This window comes from Lutjanus erythropterus, chromosome 16 (genome assembly GCF_056507025.1).
Source record: "Lutjanus erythropterus isolate fLutEry1 chromosome 16, fLutEry1.hap2, whole genome shotgun sequence".
Classification (NCBI taxonomy): domain Eukaryota; kingdom Metazoa; phylum Chordata; class Actinopteri; order Lutjaniformes; family Lutjanidae; genus Lutjanus; species Lutjanus erythropterus.
The window spans coordinates 34,897,557-34,915,951 of NC_139332.1; the positions used below are offsets into that span (position 1 = coordinate 34,897,557).

Genomic DNA, 18,395 nt, shown 5'->3' on the forward strand with positions numbered 1-18,395 from the left:
CATCATTGTGCTGCTGGCGTGTCAGTGTCTCTGAAAGGCCTGGACAGACACTGATCAACACTGGTCTCTTAATGTCTGGGAGCAGAGAGGCAGGACACATATGCAAACACACAGAGTCAGTCAACTGTAGCTGTCCTCAACATATCATGATGTTTCCTCCTCACTGCTGACACAAATGAACATGTATATTAACAGAAACACAGTGTGCTATATTATAATTGTAAACTGATCTGTTTAATCTTTGAAAATGTTTCCTTTTTCATTTACTCAAAGACATAGAAGTCTTATAAAGACAAAACTGTTTTGCAAGAGACATTTGGCCAAGAAGTCACTGTCACACACGACAATAAAAGTCATTAAGGTGCACATAGAGGTAATGTTGCAACACAGGATCAAACATGATCAATGTTGTAAATGGCCTGAGATTAATTGTGGATTATAAGAAATTATCAATTATATCAATTTAGAATGTAAGTGCTGTCAGTAGCAGAGTAAAAGACAGTAAACATCTAAAAACTGCTTCAGTCCTTATCTGTAAGCCAAAGATAATGTAGACTCACCTGGTCAACATTCACCTGCTTCTATCAGTTATAATCTTGGTGTCCCACAAGGCTCCATCCTGGGTCCTCTCTCATTAAGACTTTACACTCTGCTGTTGGTTAATGGTTGGAGACATTAATTTCCAAATGTATGTAGATGATACAGAGCTGTGTGTTGATTTATCACAACATTTTCTCCATCTGGTCAATAAATACACAGATTTTTCAGAATTTGATCAACTCTTGTGGACAAAGTTTCAAGCTGAAGATAATTTAAGATAAATATCTTGTTTTGGGGCAAATATAAAGTCAAACATATCTATCTATCTATCTATCTATCTAGTTTGGTTCTAGCTGTTCCCATCAAACTGAAGCTTTCTCTTCTTTTTTTTAAGAAACTAATTTAATCATGTCTGGTTCAGGCAGGTTTAACACAACTCTGATGCAGATTGTGTCCAATATTCTGGACCTGCTCAATGTGTCCAAACCTAAATTCAATTCACTGCTTGTAGACAATCACAGTTTGTTCAGAGACATGTCCTGTATGAATTACATCTCAGAATACATTCTGTTTATGACAGAGTCAGTGTTTCTGCAACAGAAAATATTTGTTGCATCGCTCATACAGAGTCTGAGAGACCAGAGATTTCAATGTGATGTTTCATATATTGTGAATTTGGTTTGTGTCTCTACATCAGTGGAGCTGATTCTGATGATTTTAATGATTTGATTGGGCTTCTTCACTGTAACTGTTCTCTTCATTTGAGGAAACTTTCAGGTTGTTGAGGTGAACTGTTTGAAGTTCACTGGTGGAGACACAATGAACATTATAAATCATTTGTGACTAGTTGTGCGTGTGTGTGTGTGTGTGTGTGCGTGCGTGCGTGCGTGTGTGTGTGTGTGTGTGTGTGTGTGTGTGTGTGTGTGTGTGTGTCCTCAGTGAAGTGTATCAGTCTCTGCAGTAGCTTCCAGCTGCAGCAGTCAGTTCAGTTTCTGTTCAGTCTGACTGAGGGAGGTTTTTGTACGACGGTTTTTCACTGTGTGAACACATACTGACTGTTGATGACATGAAAACTCTGACAGTAGTAAACTGCTGCATCTTCAGTCTGGACTCCACTGATGGTCAGAGTGAAGTCAGAGTTTGATCCACTGCCTTTAAAACGAGCTGGAATCCCTGATTCTCGCTGGTTGGCATACTTAATAAGCAGTTTTGCACTTTCTCCATCTCTCTGTTGGTACCAGTGTAAATAGTGGCTGCTGCCTGCAACATAAACATCCTGACTGGTCCTACATGTGATGGAGACGGAGCGTCCCACAGCAGAGCTCACTGCTCCAGACTGAGTCACTGTGATCTGACCTCTGGACTCTGAGGACACAGAGACAAAAACATAAAGCAGCGTCATGGTTTTGTGGGCTTCATTTCAGAGGGACGGATGTTGATAGAGGAGAGGAGTTTGATTCTCTGGACTTTACCTGTGAAGCAGCAGCAGAGGAGAGTCCATATGAGGACGCAGATCAAAGTCATGTTTTTGATGAGGAGGATTTCTGTGTCTTCTGTTGTCATGAAGGACAGCTGTCAGTCATCCAGTCTTCAACTCTCAGGACTATAAACTCTCCCAGAGCACTGGAGCATGGTGCTGCTGATGCAAAGTCACTCTCTATGGAAAGTAAGGAAGTTTGTTTATTTGAATATCATCTTTCATGAGCAGAAATCACAAAGTGCTTCACAATAACAGGTAATAAAGCGATTAAAAGACAGTGTTACTGACTGAAAGTGCAGACATCAAGCTACAAACATAAGGCAAAATAAATTAAACAGAAGAGCTGCCTTTTAAAGATTCTCAAGTTCAATCAGAGAGAGCTCCAACATTTAGGAGCTATGACCTCAAACACAGTCTCTATTTTTTGTCTTGAGCCTGATGTGTGAAGCAACAAGTCCACATCTGAGGACCTGAGATTCCTTCTGGTAGAACAGGGCTGCAGTAACAGATCATCAGAATCTTGAAGTGGATTTTGAACTGATGGGAATGTAAAGAAAATAAAACTCATGTTACATGACGCATTTTGTAAGACTTGGTTTAAAATCTTGGCAGCATCGATTTTAACCACTTGAGGTGGGGTGGATGGATGGATGAGTCAATCAAATACAGGACTTTCACACAGGAGACTGGTCTTCATATCCTGTGTGAAACTAAGTTGCGTGACTTGCGGAAGTTATGTTACATGCATCAGCAATGTAGAGTTACCTGTTTTAATTGGTAACAACATCTATAATGATTGAAGTATTTTGAACGACAATCAACCATTTATCTCACATCAAGTCTGCTCTTGATGAAAGTCCATATGTTGTATAAACTTTATTTGTAGCTAAAAATTCTGCTTAATTTTATATCTCTGAATTATGTAAGAGTATCACAAAAATGTATCATGGCACAAGGATGCACTATGGGAAGAAAGCAAGCCAGCAGAGGCAGTGTGATGCTTTCAGCAACGTTCTGCTGGGAAACCTTGTGTCCTGCCATCCATGTGGATGTTACTTTGACACGTACCACCTACCTAAGCATTGATGCAGACCATGTACACCTAGGGATGGTTAATCTGTCTGATTTCCCGATCCGATTCGATTACGATTATTGAGGTCCCGATTCGATTACCAACCGATTTTCGATTATTAACGATTCTTGATTAACGATTATTGATTTTCCATTTGACAACAGTAACCCAAAGTACACCACAAAGTTATTGCACCATTAAAAAAACATTCAGTTGCTGAATTACTTAACTCTTTTATTGAGTAACAACTCAAAACACTTCCTGTGCAGTGCAAAAAAGAAAAAAAGTGGTGGGATTTGGGTTAAATTATTTTAAAAAATGCACTTGTCTTTGATCTTTGTCTGTCTGTAATTATCACCATAGTTATGTAATGTAATAATAATGATAATAGTAATGATAATGGTAATAATATTAAAAACTTCAAACTTATACAGTACTGTACTATGTATATACTACAGATATATCAGATCATTATACACTGTACAGTATAATACACAACTACGCTCTGTAGTCTGGCTCAATGTCCTGCCTACAGCAGCACATCTGATTGGTTAGAAGTGATGATCAATCAGCAGACACACTGTGTCACAGACAGAGCTGCACCGGTGAGCAGAGAGGAGCTGTGTAGAAGTTAAGACAGCTGATATCACCAAAGTTTCAATGAACATCACAGTTTTATGATCTGTTTCTTTGGTGATAGCAGAGTTACATCAGTGAAAAAGGATACGGTCTGGATTTCACTCAAGGTGATGTGGCGGTTTTTAAATCTGTCGCTCTTCACAGAGATGCGCTGCACACAGCAGCATCTGTCCTGTCTGTTCACTGCAACTCTGCATTGAGATTTCGCATATTATAACTTATACAAAAATAACAGTGACAGTAAAACTATGATGCTCACATGTGGTCCGCGGATCACATGCGTGCCGAACCGTAGGGGGCGATCCGTACGGGACACGGATCAACTGCGATCCGTTGCAGCCCTGGTTGGTTGCTTGTTTCTCGTCCATTTCACACACCTGCTCGTACGGCTCACTCGCTCTGGCCGCTGCACACACTTGCGAATTGGAACTAGGCGCGCTTGTGTGACGTTCAACTTCCGTTGACCATGGGATAACATTTTGCAAAATAAAATAATGCAAAAAATAATCGATTTTTGAAAATTTAATATCGATTCATACTCGTCCATAACATAATCACGATTAATTAATAATCGATTTTTTTCACCACCCCAATGTACACCCTGTCATGGAAACGATATTCCCTGATGGCTGTGGCCTCTTTCAGCAGGATAATGTTCCGTGCCACAAAGGAAAATCGTTCAGGAATGGTTTGAGGAGCACAACAACCAGTTTGAGGTGTTGACTTGGCCTCCAAATTCCCCAGATCTACATCGAATTGATCATCTGTGGGATGTGCTCGACAATCAAGTCCGATCAATGGAGGCCCCACCTCACAACTTACAGGACTTAAAGGATCTGCTGCTAACATCTTGGTGCCGGATACCACAGCACACCTTCAGGGGTCTAGTGGAGTCCATGTCTCATCAGGGCTGTTTTGGCAGCAAAAGAGGAACCAACACAATATAAAGCAGATAATCAAAATGGTACGTCTGATGGGTGTATGTGAAACAGCTGTGATCCAGTATGAAGCTGGGGTCAAAGGTCACAACTGAGACTTTCCTCATTAACTGTCCCAGGTTTGTTCCTCTTGATTATTAGGAGAGTCAAATCAGAACTCATAACAATCCGTGAAAATTAATAGTGTGTGTGTGTGTGTGTGTGTGTCCTCAGTGAAGTGTATCAGTCTCTGCAGTAGCTTCCAGCTGCAGCAGTCAGTTCAGTTTCTGTTCAGTCTGACTGAGGGAGGTTTTTGTACGACGGTTTTTCACTGTGTGATCACATTCTGACTGTTGATGCTATGAAAACTCTGACAGTAGTAAACTGCTGCATCTTCAGTCTGGACTCCACTGATGGTCAGAGTGAAGTCAGATTTTGATCCTCTGCCTGTAAAACGAGCTGGAATCCCTGATACTCGAGTGCTAGCAGAGTAAATGAGCATTTTAGGAGTTTCTCCATCTCTCTGTTGGTACCAGGCTAAACGGTGGTATTGGTTGTTATAAACATGAACATCCTGACTGGTCCTACATGTGATGGAGACGGAGCGTCCCACAGCAGACCTCACTGCTCCAGGCTGAGTCACTGTGATCTGACCTCTGGACTCTGAGGACACAGAGACAAAAACATAAAGCAGCATCATGGTTTTGTGGGCTTCATTTCAGAGGGACGGATGTTGATAGAGGAGAGGAGTTTGATTCTCTGGACTTTACCTGTGAAGCAGCAGCAGAGGAGAGTCCAGATGAGGACGCAGATCAAAGTCATGTTTTTGATGAGGAGGATTTCTGTGTCTTCTGTTGTCATGAAGGACAGCTGTCAGTCATCCAGTCTTCAACTGTCAGGACTATAAACTCTCCCAGAGCACTGGAGCATGGTGCTGCTGATGCAAAGTCACTCTCTATGGAAATCTAAGATGACTGGTGTTTCCTGGGTGATGCTCGTCCCACCCCTCCAGTGAGGAGTCTGTGTAATCTGATCAATAAAAGTGTCATGCAGTTACTTTTTTCTCTCATAGATGAGGATGAAATTATTACCTCCCCATGAAATTTTTATTTTTTTTCAAGTATTTCCCAAGTGCTGTTAAACAGAACAAGGAATTTTTAACACAGCTTTTCCAAAAATGTAGTTTTAATTTTTGATCCTTAAATTATTTTAGTTTGCACACAGAAACAAAATTATTTCACAAAAACCAAAACCTACCAGGGTCAAAATTATTAACCCCCCTGATGGGAATAGTCAGTTGTGTATTCTTTTCGCTGAACAACAGCCTGCAGTCATTTGTTGTAGATTTCATCAAGTCTCAAGTCATTCTTCTTTGGTGAATCTCTGAAGCTCCTTCGATGGTCTTCTGGCATGGACCTTGGTCTTCAGTTCATCGCACAGATTTTCAATGGGATTAAAGTCAGGACTTTGCGCAGGCCAGTCAGTAACGTTCACTCTGGTCTTCTGAAGGTGGTTCTTCACCAGGAGCGACGTATGTTTTGGGTCGTTGTTGAAAGACAAAGAGACGACCCAGACCCAGTTTTTCTGCTGACCGCTTGAGGTTTTCTTTCAAAATCTACACATACCCTTCTTTCTCCATGATTCCTTCCACCTTGACCAGATTCCCAGTCCCAGATGCACTGAAGCATCCCCACAGCATAATACTCCCACCACCATGTTTCACTGTGGAGATGGTGTTCTTTGGGTTATACGCCTCTCTCTTCTTTCTCCAAATATAAGCAATGTCTCTGTGGCCAAACAGCTCTAGTTTGGTCTCATCTGCCCAAAGGACACGCTTCCAGTATGCATGATCTTTCTCCAGGTTGTCCTTAGCACACTTCAGTCTGGCTTGAAGGTGTTTTTCTTGATCTGCAACCTCTCAGTCCGTTCCTGTGCAGGGTTCTAGTGACGGTCTTCTTTGAGACTACAATTCTCAACTTGGTTAAGTCCTTCACTAGTGTCTTGGCAGTTGTTCTGGGGTCTTTAGACACGTCTCTCACTAGTTTTTTTTTTTTTTTTTTTTTTTTCCAGTCTTTGAAATCTTTGTCGTCCTACCTGTGCCAGGCTTGTTCTGTACAGTGTGGCTCTCTTTGAATTTCTCAATGATACTTCTCACTTCAGTTCTTGACACTTGGAAATGCTGTGATAACTTTGTACATCCTTCTCCTGCTTTGTGAGCATCAACAATTCTTTTTCCCAAGTGTAAACTGATTTATTTTGTTTTTGGCATGATGCTTTATCGAGTGACAGCTCAAACCTTTGCTGAAGTTTTTATACTGTGTGTAAACTGGAAGATAACCCTCAGAATAAACTTACTTGATTTTACAAGCTTTGAGCATCACAAAGTTAAAGCACATCATTGCACAGCAGTGGTTTGTGCTATGGCTCAATGAAAAGGTCAGATCTTAAAGGGGCTGATAATATTGACCCTGGTATTTTTTTTAAATTACTCTGTTATTGTGTGCAAATAGAAATATATGCTTTCTAAAGAAAACTACTATGTTTATAAATGCTATGATAAAAACTCCTCACTCTGTTAAAAAAGAACTTGGGAAAATTTGGAAAAAAAACTTTAAATTTCATAGGGGGGCTAATAATTTTGTCCTCAACTATATTTAATATTTAAAAGTAGATGAACAGCAGTCATCTGAACAATCAGGGGTGTGTGTGTGTGTGTGTGTGTGTGTGTGTGTGTGTCCTCAGTGAAGTGTATCAGTCTCTGCAGTAGCTTCCAGCTGCAGCAGTCAGTTCAGTTTCTGTTCAGTCTGACTGAGGGAGGTTTTTGTACGACGGTTTTTCACTGTGTGAACACAGGCTGACTGTTGGGGTAGTGAAAACTCTGACAGTAGTAAACTGCTGCATCTTCAGTCTGGACTCCACTGATGGTCAGAGTGAAGTCAGAGTTTGATCCACTGCCTGTAAAACGATCTGGAATCCCTGATACTCGAGTGCTAGCAGCATAGATGAGCAATTTAGGAGTTTCTCCATCTCTCTGTTGGTACCAGGCTAAATGGTTGCCATTATGAACATTCTGACTGGTCCTACATGTGATGGAGACGGAGCGTCCCACAGCAGAGCTCACTGCTCCAGACTGAGTCACTGTATACTGACCTCTGGACTCTGAGGACACAGAGACAAAAACATAAAGCAGCGTCATGGTTTTGTGGGCTTCATTTCAGAGGGACGGATGTTGATAGAGGAGAGGAGTTTGATTCTCTGGACTTTACCTGTGAAGCAGCAGCAGAGGAGAGTCCAGATGAGGACGCAGATCAAAGTCATGTTTTTGATGAGGAGGATTTCTGTGTCTTCTGTTGTCATGAAGGACAGCTGTCAGTCATCCAGTCTTCAACTCTCAGGACTATAAACTCTCCCAGAGCACTGGAGCATGGTGCTGCTGATGCAAAGTCACTCTCTATGGAAATCTAAGCTGATTGGTGTCTCCTAGGTGATGCTCGTCCCACCCTGATGGTGCTGCCCCCCTCCAGTGAGGAGCTGCAGCAGGGGAAGGCCACGCTCATGTGTCTGGACAACAATTTCACTGAAATAACTTGAAAACAAAAATTTAAAATTCATATTTCAACAAACTACCATTATAATTTAATACAAAATAAATTGTATTTACTGACAGTTTTTTTTCATATCGACTTTAGTGTCAATTTTTTAAAGTGTCTCCGTTTCTGTGCAGCTGTTGTTTCACATCTGTTGTTTCATTCTGTTGCATTGCTCTTTTACTTACTCTCATGTTATTCCAGATCTGGACCATCCTTCGTGTCCTGCAGTAACTCTTTACTCCTCGTTTCCACCACCTGATCTTCTCACTCACTCACTCAGTTGTTTCCTATTTCCCCTGATCAGCTCAGTAATATACATGCAGGTTCATTTCCACTGGTTCTCCTCCAGATTATCTCACTTGCATCCTCATCTGTCCAGCCTTGTTTGTTCTGCCTGCATGAACCCACCTGCCTTGTTCTCTGTCTTCCTCTGCTTGTTAGTGATTTAAAGCTGACAGTTACTTATGAAGAACACCACAGCGTTATCAGCTGTCAAACAGACTGGTGTCAATGTCCACACATTTGAGAACAGTTTCAACACCTGACAGTATTCTTTTAGATCAGGAAACAGTTTATTTATTGTTGGAGAAGAAAAGACAAAAATTCTGCGTTTTACAACATTACATGCACTCACATCTCTACTCATGCACACCGACACTGCTGATCTTACTGATTATCTATGTCATTGTAAGCTTAAGTTCTTCTCTTATATTGTTCTTTTTCTAAGAAAGAATTAGTTCATGCTCTCTCCTTTGTAGGGACCATGTGGCCCAGTATGTTAGATCTTAGTCAGAGGATTTATGTCAGTTAAATATTTTCAAATGCTGAAATGTAAACTCTGCACTAAAACTGTGGATTGAACTTTGCTGTACATATAAAAGAATAATAATCCTGCTTTGATCAGTGATCAGATTTGGTACTGAAAGAAGAGAGGATGAGAAAATTGTGATGTATAACAAGATGTCATCTGCAAAGAACCTGTTTTTTTGGTGTGTGATTTTGAGGCATGGAGTCTGAGATGTTGGTGCTTTTCTTGATGAAAACAACCAGAGATTCAATTTATGACATAAATCAGGAAGAGACAGAATCTCCATGTTTACTGAACATTTGTTACTATCTGTGTGTGTGTGTGTGTGTGTGTGTGTGTGTGTGTGTGTGTGTGTGTGTGTGTCCTCAGTGAAGTGTATCAGTCTCTGCAGTAGCTTCCAGCTGCAGCAGTCAGTTCAGTTTCTGTTCAGTCTGACTGAGGGAGGTTTTTGTACGACGACTTTTCACTGTGTGGCCACCCACTGACTGTTGGGGTAGTGAAGACTCTGACAGTAGTAAACTGCTGCATCTTCAGTCTGGACTCCACTGATGGTCAGAGTGAAGTCAGAGTTTGATCCACTGCCTGTAAAACGAGCTGGAATCCCTGATACTCGAGTGCTAGCAGCATAAATGAGCTGTTTAGGAGTTTCTCCATCTCTATGTTGGTACCAGGCTAAAAGGTTCCCATTATGAACATTCTGACTGGTCCTACATGTGATGGAGACGGAGCGTCCCACAGCAGAGCTCACTGCTCCAGGCTGAGTCACTGTATACTGACTTCTGGACTCTGAGGACACAGAGACAAAAACATAAAGCAGCGTCATGGTTTTGTGGGCTTCATTTCAGAGGGACGGATGTTGATAGAGGAGAGGAGTTTGATTCTCTGGACTTTACCTGTGAAGCAGCAGCAGAGGAGAGTCCAGATGAGGACGCAGATCAAAGTCATGTTTTTGATGAGGAGGATTTCTGTGTCTTCTGTTGTCATGAAGGACAGCTGTCAGTCATCCAGTCTTCAACTCTCAGGACTATAAACTCTCCCAGAGCACTGGAGCATGGTGCTGCTGATGCAAAGTCACTCTCTATGGAAATGCTCTGACTGACTCCAACAGGGACTTGGATTACTCTGAGGATGATGTTTATCAATGGATCAATCACTTTATCAGTCTATTGATTAGAAATGTGTCAGTGCTCATTTTTATGTGACTTTGTTTGAGTTTGATGAACAAATTTTCATCCAGAATATTTTATGAATTCCACCTAATTCACTACGAGACCAACGTCACAGTGGGATAAAAAATACTGTTTTATTCATCATGATCAACAATAAACATGTTTATAATAATTATTTATATTTGTCAGGATTTATTGGTGAGTTTTTCTTTTCAATATTTTCTTTTAATTTATTTGACTGTAAGAGAAACTGATATTGTTTGTAGATGTTTAACATTTAAAGAGAAAAAATGGTTCATTACATAATAATATTTGTGAACTGGTTTTTCACACTTTAACCAGTTATTACTCATCATAAACTGGGTAAACTGGGGATGTTTTTGTTGAGTTTGTTTGTGTCAAAGTCAGAGAGCCGTGTCTCTCTACAGTCAGAGGTTTTTGTACGGCGGCTCAATGAGTTTGTATCACTGTGGTACACGTTCGGTGGAGGAACCAGACTGGATATTGGAAGTAAGTCAAATTTTTACCATTTTCGTTAATTTTTGGAGTTAATTTTTCTTTTTATCACCTTGTAATTCAACATAATTTGGAAAATAGTTACTTTTCCATAAAAATGTATATTTTCCAATCATATTTTGCACTGCCTAAGTTTGCTTCAACAATAGAAAGTTAAAAAATGAATTGCAATAAATATAAAATATCGGCTAGACATTAAATTTCAAACCTTAATCATGAAGCTTCATCTTGAGGGCTGTTAGGTTTATTTCAGTGTGTCAAAGTCAGAGAGCCGTGTCTCTCTACAGTCAGAGGTTTTTTTACGGCGGCTCAATGAGTTTGTATCACTGTGGTGGACTTTTGGTGGAGGAACCAGACTGGATGTTGGAAGTAAGTTTTTTGAAAAAAATACTAAATGAAATATTGTAAAGTTAATATTTTAAATTAATATTTTGGACACTTTACTCAGATAAATATATCTTCTTTTATTCTAACATGTTTTTCATTGATACTCGTATTTCTCCTCCTTTATCATTGAGTTGAACTCAGAGCAGTTTTATTTCAGTTTATATTTCTTTAGACATTCCTGTCATACTGAAGTTTTAACAACCTTAACTAAAGGATAGATAAAACTTTAATCTTACTGTAAAAATGTTCATCATGATTAGTTTTGTAATTTTGTGTCAGTAATAACTGTTTTCAAAGGAACTAAGATTAAATTCTTCAAAGAAAACTGAACTGAGTGAAGTTAAAATTTGTTAATTCGAAACGTGTAACATCTGTTCATTGTGTCATTTATTGTTTCAGATTTTAAAAAACTCTTTTGAACAGTTAGTTGATGATGATTTAAATCCAGATCATGAAAATTTAATCAGAGCCTGTGAATTTTCTTGCATCTTTTATGGTTCCACTAAATATATTAAAGTAATGTATAGTTGAGACTTTTGCTGATTTTCAGAACAAAGTTTTGTATATTTTCTTGTCAGTGTAGTTTGATATATTTCATCTCATTCTGTATGATGATTCTCTCTGTGCTGATATGCATGAGAGGCTTCTTAAAGGGAAGTGAAACAATGTGTGAGTGAGTGACTGGTGGAGCAGAAAAAACATCTGACAGAAACTCCTTAAAGGAGAAAATCAACTCTCACACAGTAAAGGTGTCCAAGTGTCTGCTGGTTGATTGACAGCTGTGTGGTCCCCGTCCTCTAAGCTGATTGGTGTCTCCTAGGTGATGCTCGTCCCACCCTGACGGTGCTGCCCCCCTCCAGTGAGGAGCTGCAGCAGGGGAAGGCCACTCTCATGTGTCTGGCCAACAAGGGCTTCCCCTCAGACTGGAGTCTGTCCTGGAAGGTGGACGGCAGCAGCAGCAGCAGCAGCTGGGAGGAGAGCAGGAGCCCCGGGGTGCTGGAGAAGGACGGCCGCTACAGCTGGAGCAGCACCCTGAGGCTCCCTGCAGACCAGTGGAGGAAGGTGGGCTCTGTGACCTGTGAGGCCACCCAGGGCTCCCAGACTCCACTCTCAGAGACACTGAGGAGAGACCAGTGTTCCCAGTCCTGACCTGACTCACTGGGACTCTGCTGCTGGTTTTACTCTCATACCGCTCTCTGTCTGCTCTCTGTAACTCTGTCTCTCTCTGTTGATCTCTTTCTTTCCTTCACTAACTCTCTAAATACATGTTTCATTGATAAAGATTTTCTTTGCTTATTGTAATTTTAAGAATTCAAAATAATAAAGTCCAGTTCATTGAATCAGTTGTTTTCATCTTTGTTATAGTAAAAGTAAGAGATGTGTCTGTCTTAATAGTTCTGTTAAATCCAGAAATTGTGTCATGGCTTATTTGTAAGATCTGATCAATAACTACAAGAAGAGAAGATGACAATCTTATGATCTATAATAGGATGTCATCAGCATACAAGATTATTTTTTCTTGGTGTGAATGAACAGATGTCTGAGATGAAGATGGATTTTCTGGTGAACACAGTCAGAGTTTTAGTCATGAAAAGAAAGAACAGTGAAGTAAACATATATCTTTGTTTAGTGAATTTTTCATAATGAATTTATATTGAAATATTTGTTTGCATTTGTTTTCAATCAGCCAGTAGAACTTTATTTTTCTGTCAGAGCCTTTTTATTCAGCAGCTCAGCAACCAGATCAAAGATATACACACAGTACACAGGAAGGAAGAAAAACACTGATAATAACAACTAAAACATACCAACATTATAAGATTAAAAATGTTTATGTTTACTGATAATAAATATGCGAATAAATAAATGAACAGTTGAAAAAAAAAGTACACAAGGTAATGAAAACAAAACAACATGACACTTGTAAGACAGAGGGTGTCAGATATGGTCCTGTTCTGAACCCTGAAGCAGAGACAGCAGTGTCCCCTGACATATGACAAGGTACAGACCGTCCTCACACCTTCTGCAGCTGTCAGTGTCAATGCTAAACAGTTACAGGGATAAGAACCACCGCTGAGGTCGGTCAGTGCATATTTCTACAGTTTCAGATAAACAGCCAGTCACTGCGTGTTGGTCAAAGAAAAGTCAGCAAACTAAAGCGAGACATGGACCATAGACTCCTCCAGATGTTTGTAGACGGTCCTTAAGATGAAGAGCTTGGTTACATAGAACAAACTGCACCATCAAGCTTTATAAAGTGCATCATCAAATTCACTATTCAGTATAAATATACTAAGAACTTTCAGCAGTAATAAAAGTGAGTAAAAACAATATCAGTGTAGCTTCAGTGTCTAATCCAGGTAATGTCAGGTTATTGTTAGGTAGTGTTCATGAGTCTAACTGCTTGATGACAGAAAGAGTCACAGAGCCTGTTGGTCCTGGTTCTGAGGCTGTGATAACGCCTGCAACAAGGCAGCAGCTGAAAAAGTCCATTATTGGTGTGTCTGGGCTCCTTGATGATTCTGTGGGCCTTTTAAATGAAGTGACGTCTGTAAATGTCCTGTATACAGGGAAGATCACAGACACTGATCTTTTCAACTGTCCTTCAACCCTTTGTGTTGCTCTGTGGCTGTGAGAGGCCTGTACGCCTGAAGGTGTTTAGGATTAGTTATCTTTGGACTGATATTTGGAAACAATGCTGAAAGACACTGACAAACTGTGCTGCATACAGACTTGACTGTGTGTATCATGGACATCTATTAGTTCTGTTTATGCTTCTGTCTGGAGTTCAGTTGGAGGACATGTTCCACACATGTACAGCAGGTTGACGTCTGCACTGTGTGGACAAGTGAGGACATTTGTGATCAACCTCTGATAACGACATAAACATCACAGGGAGCGAGGTGTGTGTGTGTGTGTGTGTGTGTGTGTGTGTGTGTGTGTGTGTCCTCAGTGAAGTGTATCAGTCTCTGCAGTAGCTTCCAGCTGCAGCAGTCAGTTCAGTTTCTGTTCAGTCTGACTGAGGGAGGTTTTTGTACGACGGGTTTTCACTGTGTGAACAGATACTGACTGTTGATGTAGTGTGCACTCTGACAGTAGTAAACTGCTGCATCTTCAGTCTGGACTCCACTGATGGTCAGAGTGAAGTCAGAGTTTGATCCACTGCTTGTAAAACGAGCTGGAATCCCTGATACTTGCACATTACCATACTTAATAATCAGTTTAGGAGTTTCTCCATCTCTCTGTTGGTACCAGGCCAAAGAGTTCCCACTATAAACATCCTGACTGGTCCTACATGTGATGGAGACGGAGCGTCCCACAGCAGAGCTCACTGATCCAGACTGAGTCACTGTGACCTGACCTCTGGACTCTGAGGACACAGAGACAAAAACATAAAGCAGCGTCATGGTTTTGTGGGCTTCATTTCAGAGGGACGGATGTTGATAGAGGAGAGGAGTTTGATTCTCTGGACTTTACCTGTGAAGCAGCAGCAGAGGAGAGTCCAGATGAGGACGCAGATCAAAGTCATGTTTTTGATGAGGAGGATTTCTGTGTCTTCTGTTGTCATGAAGGACAGCTGTCAGTCATCCAGTCTTCAACTCTCAGGACTATAAACTCTCCCAGAGCACTGGAGCATGGTGCTGCTGATGCAAAGTCACTCTCTATGGAAAGTAAGTAAGTTTGTTTATTTGAATATCATATTTCATGAGCAGATGTCACATCATCAAATTGCTTCACAATAACAGGTAATAAAGCAATTAAAAGACAGTGTTACTGACTCAAAGTGCAGACATCAAGCTACAAATTTGAGGCAAAATATATTAAACAGAAGAGCTGCCTTTTAAAGATGCTCAAGTCCAATCAGAGAGAGCTCCAACATTTAGGAGTCCAGATCAGAGGACCTGAGATTCCTTCTGGTAAAACAGGGCTGCAGTAACAGATCATAAGAATCTGGAAGTGGATTTTGAACTGATGGGAATATAAAGAAAATAAAACTCATGTTACAAGACACCTTTTGTAAGATTTGGTTTAAAATCTTGGTAGCATCGATTTTAACCATTTGAGGTGGGGTGGATGGATGGATGGGTCAATCAATACAGGACTTTCACACAGGAGACTGGTCTTTGTGTCTGAAACCAAGTTCCATGACTTGCTGAAGTCATGTTACATACATTAACTTATGATTCGTAACGTTAGATGAGGTATGTTAACTTCAACATCTATAATGATTGAAGCATTTTGAAAGACAATCACCCATTTCCCTCATATCACTGCAGTCTGCTCTTCATGAAGGTCCATATGTTGTACAAACTTTATTTGTAACTAAAGATTAAGGTTAGTTTTATATCTCCGAATAAATGTAAGAATATCACAAAAATGTATCGCTGTGATTATAAACAAAGAGCAGGATATCATCAGCATGAAGTGAAACCACACGACTGTGATCTGAGATTTTAACCGCAGGAATGTTTTCAATAACAAGCTCAATGAAAGAGATGATAACACACACACCTTCAGGGGTCTAGTGGAGTCCATGCCTTAATGGTCAGGGCTGTTTTGGCAGCAAAAGAGGGACCAACACAATATTAAGCAGGTGGTCAAAATGTCTGATCGGTGAATGTGAAACAGCTGTGATCCAGTATGAGGCTGAGGTCAAAGGTCACAACTGAGACTTTTCTGACTAACTGTCCCAGGTTTGCTCCTCTAGATTAATTGAAGAGTCAGATCAGAACTCATAACAATCGGTTAAAATGAATAGGTGTGTGTGTGTGTGTGTGTGTGTGTGTGTGTGTGTGTGTGTGTGTGTGTGTGTGTCCTCAGTGAAGTGTATCAGTCTCTGCAGTAGCTTCCAGCTGCAGCAGTCAGTTCAGTTTCTGTTCAGTCTGACTGAAGGAGGTTTTTGTACGACGGTTTTTCACTGTGTGAACACATACTGACTGTTGTGGTAGTGAAAACTCTGACAGTAGTAAACTGCTGCATCTTCAGTCTGGACTCCACTGATGGTCAGAGTGAAGTCAGAGTTTGATCCACTGCCTGTAAAACGAGCTGGAATCCCTGATACTCGAGTGCTAGCACGGTAAATGAGCAACTTAGGAGTTTCTCCATCTCTCTGTTGGTACCAGGCTAACCAGTTCCCACCATGAACATCCTGACTGGTCCTACATGTGATGGAGACGGAGCGTCCCACAGCAGAGCTCACTGCTCCAGGCTGAGTCACTGTGATCTGACCTCTGGACTCTGAGGACACAGAGACAAAAACATAAAGCAGCGTCATGGTTTTGTGGGCTTCATTTCAGAGGGACGGATGTTGATAGAGGAGAGGAGTTTGATTCTCTGGACTTTACCTGTGAAGCAGCAGCAGAGGAGAGTCCAGATGAGGACGCAGATCAAAGTCATGTTTTTGATGAGGAGGATTTCTTTGTCTTCTGTTGTCATGAAGGACAGCTGTCACTCATCCAGTCTTCAACTCTCAGGACTATAAACTCTCCCAGAGCACTGGAGCATGGTGCTGCTGATGCAAAGTCACTCTCTATGGAAATCTAAGCTGATTGGTGTCTCCTAGGTGATGCTCGTCCCACCCTGACAGTGCTGCCCCCCTCCAGTGAGGAGCTGCAGCAGGGGAAGGCCACGCTCATGTGTCTGGCCAACAAGGGCTTCCCCTCAGACTGGAGTCTGTCCTGGAAGGTGGACGGCAGCAGCAGCAGCAGCAGCTGGGAGGAGAGCAGGAGCCCCGGGGTGCTGGAGAAGGACGGCCGCTACAGCTGGAGCAGCACCCTGAGGCTCCCTGCAGACCAGTGGAGGAAGGTGGGCTCTGTGACCTGTGAGGCCACCCAGGGCTCCCAGACTCCACTCTCAGAGACACTGTGGAGAGACCAGTGTTCCCAGTCCTGACCTGACTCACTGGGACTCTGCTGCTGGTTTTACTCTCATACTGCTCTCTGTCTGCTCTCTCTGTCGGGCTCTTTCTTTCTCTCATGGCATTTTTCAACATTAATGTGTTCTTGCTTGTTTTGAGGTTTTCAACATGTTAAAACAATAAAGCTTTTGTCATGTATGTCATGAAATCAACATGTCTTTATTTCTGTTATATATCAGGAACATCAGTCAGATTAATGCATAAAAGTCACAACAGTAGGAAGTCAGATTTACCAGATTAGTTTTTAATGGTTTTAAGAGTTTATATATTTTTCTTCTGTTATTCCAGTTGGCCTATTTTAACATCAGGAACAAGACACATCTGTTAATACTAATGTTTACCAATGGAGAAGACTTATGTTCCTGTGTTTTTAAATTGCACCTAGAACGTTTTTTGAATAACTGAATTCAAAAACTAAATATTAATGACAAAAAAAGTAATAATGACACAAATGTAGAAATAAAAAGCAGGGTATTGTTTGCACAAAGTGATATAACATGAATCTGACTACAGAGATTATGAATGTTTCAATAAGACACTAAACTTCACCAACAAACTTTACAAGAAAAGGTTGAAATCACAATTTCTTGCTGTCTGTCAGATTATTTTTTTCATTACTTACAGCAACATTGATGTTCTATTAAAACAATGTTTAAAAATCAGCTGTTTATGCAGATTCCTCAAGAATAACTACTGTCACATGCTGTTGTACTGAAGTAAAAAATATTCTTTGAATTAATTTTGACCGAGTTTAACTTAGAATATGATTTCTAGGATTTTATCATTTCAAGTTTTACGATTAAATTTTGCTCTGTGAATTGTAATATAGTTTGTACAGAATTTGACAAAATGCTCAGAGTGTTTGATTGCAATAAAATGTATCAACACAACTAAACAATAGTGACCAGCATGACATAGTTTGACAATATGAAGTTTCTTACTTTCTCAAAACAAAAAGCAAATTTAATTTTGCACTCATTGAATGTTTGTACCTATATTTATTCATTTGTGGTGTTAAAATGTTCCTTAGAGTTACAATAATATAGTTGTGGTTGTGTTTTTCATCACAATTACATTTACAAAAGAAACTTTTAAAAACTAAATCAAAAACTACATTTAACAACAATACAAAAAATATTCTAATGCCGAAGGCATTATTATTGGGGTATGTTTTTAAATATTATTGAATAAACCATATTACAGCAAACCAATAGTGTTTTCATTTCTGTGCAGCTGTTGAGTCAGATCACTTCCTCTCCAGCTGAAGGAGGTTTTTGTACAACGATTTTTCACTGTGTGAACGGGAAGCTGTAACCACCCTGCTGACAGTAATAAACTCCTGCATCTTCAGTCTGAACTC

At 40.5% G+C, this 18,395-nt stretch overlaps 3 pseudogenes; 2 read left to right on the forward strand and 1 right to left on the reverse strand.

Moving 5' to 3' along the window:
- Window positions 1–9,509: 9,509 nt before the first annotated feature.
- Window positions 9,510–16,515, reverse strand: LOC146313507 (Ig kappa chain V region 3547 pseudogene; annotated as a pseudogene).
- On the forward strand, window positions 10,590–12,458 carry LOC146313508 (Ig kappa-b4 chain C region pseudogene; annotated as a pseudogene).
- Window positions 16,516–16,621: 106 nt separating the features above from the next.
- Window positions 16,622–17,010, forward strand: LOC146313509 (Ig kappa-b4 chain C region pseudogene; annotated as a pseudogene).
- Window positions 17,011–18,395: the final 1,385 nt, after the last annotated feature.